This window comes from Alligator sinensis, unplaced genomic scaffold (genome assembly GCF_000455745.1).
Source record: "Alligator sinensis unplaced genomic scaffold, ASM45574v1 scaffold1356_1, whole genome shotgun sequence".
In the NCBI taxonomy this organism is placed as follows: Eukaryota; Metazoa; Chordata; order Crocodylia; family Alligatoridae; genus Alligator; species Alligator sinensis.
This window is the reverse complement of record NW_005843466.1, coordinates 101,212-105,436: the sequence shown is the minus strand read 5'-3', so window position 1 is coordinate 105,436 and position 4,225 is coordinate 101,212. Positions and strand designations below refer to the sequence as shown.

Sequence of the window (4,225 nt, the reverse complement as noted above, 5' to 3'; positions counted from 1 at the left end):
CCTCCCCCCCCCACCCCCAGGCCTGTCCACCAATCAGTGACAAGGGGCGGGGGTGCAGGGAAATGCCTGTGAAATTGCCTCTTTGAGCTGTGACCAAGCTGCAAAAATTCCTCTGTCTGGCCATGAATTAAGTAGGTCCCTGTGTAGAAGTGATTGGAAATAAGTCTATATCCATAACAACAGAAGTCTGGTATGCAAAACTGGTTTATACCTGTAACAGAACAGAAGTTCGGCACACATAGACTGGTTTAAAAATGGAGGAACCTGGTCTAAGATTTGTCCCCCACCTCCACCCTGTCCAAAGGGCGAATGTGTGCTCTGATTGCTACTGATCTAAACTGCGCTGTTTACAGAAAACCATGCAACTTAGATCGATTCCTTCATGCAACTTAGATCGAATTTTTTGAATGTTTGTACCTAGCTGTGATGTCTTATCTCAAACATACAAACATACTTTTAAGGACTGTGGAATGGTCTGTGAGAACATGTTGCTGGGATATTGGCAGGATTTTACAAAGAGAAACATTTATTTAAGAGAGCTCCATTCAGCAGACTGGAATATTTAGGAAGTTCTTTCTTGAACTCACCAAATTGGCCAGGTGCCTTAAAGTTTAAAGAGAGCAAGTGACTTCCTCACCAGTATATTTTGAGTAGTTCAGGTTGGATTTTAAAACAAAACCCTCTAGTTTTCTAGTACTTTGCTGTAAGCATAGTTCATCGATACCTTCTACATACTTTTCCTGCCCATGAAAGTTCTGGCCTGTGAACTGTATTAGCGTGAGGGGTGGATAACCTGGAGGGATGTGGATAACTTGGAAAGGGTTCAGAGGAGGGTCACCTGTCTGGTTAAAGATCTACAGAAAAAACCCTATGTGGACCGATTGGGAGCCCTGAACCTCTTTTGCCTCCGCAAGAGGAGGCTGAGAGATGATCTTGTGGCCGCCTACAAACTCATCAGGAATGTCAGGAGTGAGTGGGGGGCCAACAAACTCATCGGGGGTGGGGTTAGCAGGAAGTGGGGGATACGATGTTTACCAGGGCAACAGTTGGGGTAACTAGAAACAATGGACACAAGTTAAAATAGAGCAAATTCAGGCTGGATATCAGGAAAAAGTTCTTTACAGTGAGGGTCACCAAAATATGGAATAGGCTTCCAAAGGAGGTGGTGTTGTCTTTCCTTGGAAATATTCAAAAGGAGATTGGACAGACACCTGGCTGGGATTGTCTGACCCCAGCGCTCTTTCCTGCCCAGGGCAGGGGGTCGGACTCGATGATCTAATAGGTCCTGACCCTAATAACTATGAAACTATAACTATGGAACTATGAATCTGGATCCATATATATAGTAGATTAAGGAACAAGTGCTTCCACAGAAATCCTGTAATGGTTCCAGGGCTCCAGGGAGAGAAGGGTAGAGTTTTCAGTTAAGTTATGGGAAAAGGCGCTCTTCCCCAGTGTCAAGTATTCCTGTGCCTGAAGAAGGGTGACTGCGCCTGAACCTTGCTAAGAACTTTTCTCCAACTACAGTACTCGGTTGGTCTAATAAAAGATACTACATCTACTCAAAGATCCTTGCCTGCTTTTTATCTGGGAAAACAGATGTGGTTCTCTTGATCTGTGTGCACTCCACATGGAATCTTTAGGTTTATTGCTGCTGTATTAATGTGGTCTTCTGGGTACATCCCCCAAAATTAATCTTATTTGGGGGGTTGTTGGGTGACACTGCAAGTTTGTTTTCTTATGGAGAGAACGACAAGGCAATTTAGACTTTGCTAGTGAAGTGTGCTCCAGGATCTCAGTGGAGGCTTTGAAATGTTCAAGTAAGACAGTCTGTAGTAACCCCCGTTAACCTCTAGCTATCACAGCAGCAGAACACAATGAGGAATTTTTATAGTTGTTCACAACTGGGAAATGGGGTCTATTTTTTCTACAAGTTCATTATCTTGTCCTGGAAAAGACTCATTCAGTAAAAACTAAGTCTTTCAGCTAGACTTGAGATGTGGAAGATGCCTGGCTATAGAAACTTGGAACTGAAATAAATAAGAAACTAAACTGCAAATTAACTGTTCTGCAGTTTGAAGAAATCTTACAATGCCTTCACTACTGAAGTATCTGAGCGCCTCATAATCTTTGATATATTTAACCTCCTGTCCTCCTTAGAAATTAATGGTTATATTCACATGACACAGATCTGACAAAGTAGGTTGTTGCCTACGAAAGCTCATGCCTCTCTGAACTGGTCAGTTTGTAAGGGTGGAAACAGAAGAATGTTTATGGCAGCACAAAGGCCAAGGAAACAGATGCCCATGCCCCTTGTGCCACAAATGGCCAAAATTTGTGGCTTTAACATAGGTGGTAACAATTTATGCCTCTGCTTAGCAGTGGACATCTGTTTGCTTTATGGTGCAAGAGTACAGGCAGCCCTTCCCACCAGAGCTGCCCATTCTCTCCAGCCATCTTGGGCAGGTGATCCCAAGGCTTGAGGGGCCCAATCATGCTGCTCCCTGGGACTGCCTGCCTGGCTTTCCCTGCTTAGATCGACACACGCCAGGGAATCTCTGTGACACGTCTCTGTGAGCAGGGAAAAGCTGAGGTTTCTCTGTCTACAGAGACACACCAGGGGGAACCTCTCTGGTGCATCTCTGTAAGCAGGCAACACATCATCCGTTGTCTCACAGGATCAATAGGCGGGACAACTATGTTTTGCCCAGTGGAGCAGATCCGCTGTGCTGGGACATATCCTGGCACAGCTGATCTGCTTAATTTGATGACGTCTGTTTCTAGCCTAAAGTGCCACCCTGCCCTCACTTGACATTGTACAGGGGTAAAGACTATGTGATCTGCCCAAGCTCACACAGAAAGCCTGTGGTGGCTGAAGGACCTGAACACAGGCCTTACCAGTCCCATCTACTCTCCTAACCAATGCACCATTCTTTCTCACTCTGTATGTGCACAGATACAGTTTCATCCTTCTTTAAAGTAAAAGAGAGAAACATTCATGTTATGTTATTTATAGCCTTTACATCCATATACAAACATGCCTTTCACTAGTCAGATTCTCTTTTGCATCTGGTGTCTCATTCCCGAAGGATTTTCAGACCTGCAGCACTAATCAAAAACAAAGTCTTATCTCACTAGTTGATGTCTGCCAGTGGGATTTCCTGCCCTGGATATGACCACTTCACACTCCGTGAGACTTCTAGTTCTAATAGCAAGGTGCTAGCTTAGGCAGAAAACAGACCTTAACACCCAGAATTTGTGTGTCTTCAGGAACTTAGTGAAATACCTGTCCGCTACATTCTAACTGAATTCTAACTGACTGAACTTCATAGCAGTTATAAAAGGTATGTATGTTATACTGCTCCTCTGTTGGGGTGAAAAATGAATGATATAGAATAAGCTAGCACAGGGAGGTAGCTTGGTCAAAGATATCCAGTCCAGTGCTCTAAGAAGTAACATTCCCAATGGGGGTGTATGTAACTACATAGAATAGCTTCTCTGACTGATTCAGACACAAAGCTATCAAACTCATCATTAATCAGTTTTTTTAATCCTACAGTCAATGTGTTTCTTTGGTAAAAACATCTGAACTATTGCCTTTTCGTGTATTTGTTTTTGAGTTTAATAGTGCTGTGTGACTTAAATTCTCTGTTTGTGTGTGGAAATTCAACTTTTTCCTGTCTCCATGTTTATGATTGATCTCTGAGATTCATTCATACCCCTGTATTTAAGGCTGAGATTGTTATAAAAACTAATGGGATTTTGTTAGGTAAAAAACAGACGTGGAAGTACCAGAATCTCTGCCCAGATTTCTCTGCTACTAGCAAAGAACACATGATCAAACATGGGGAAAAAAGAAAGTGTATGGCAAAATCTGTTTGTTTGCCCCAATAAAGTTTAATAAAGTTGCTACTGAATCCACACATGGTGGAATATTTTACAAGGAGTAAGGGCATCTCTGGCTAATCGTTTTCCACAATAGGGTTTGGATAGACCACTGTAGCCAGGTGATAATAGACTTACTGCAGTAATTGAACCTCATCCTCACATTTCAGAGAGACTTTATCTGAGCAATATATTTAAAGGTCAGGTCACACCTGGCAGTTGTCTGTCTTTTCCAGCGTCTAATAATAAAACCATTTTTCTTGTACCTCATTTGACTCCTTATAGCCCTTCGTGTGTGAAGTGATGCTGGATGTTAGACATGAAGGGCACGTTAGAACAG

The 4,225-nt window shown here is 42.9% G+C and overlaps 1 protein-coding gene across 1 annotated transcript in view; it reads left to right on the top strand.

The window, feature by feature from the left end:
• The window catches only part of LOC102376517 (tubby-related protein 4), a 57,719-nt gene that overhangs the window by 17,518 nt on the left and 35,976 nt on the right, over positions 1-4,225 (top strand). The gene's annotated exons all lie outside the window — the stretch shown is intronic.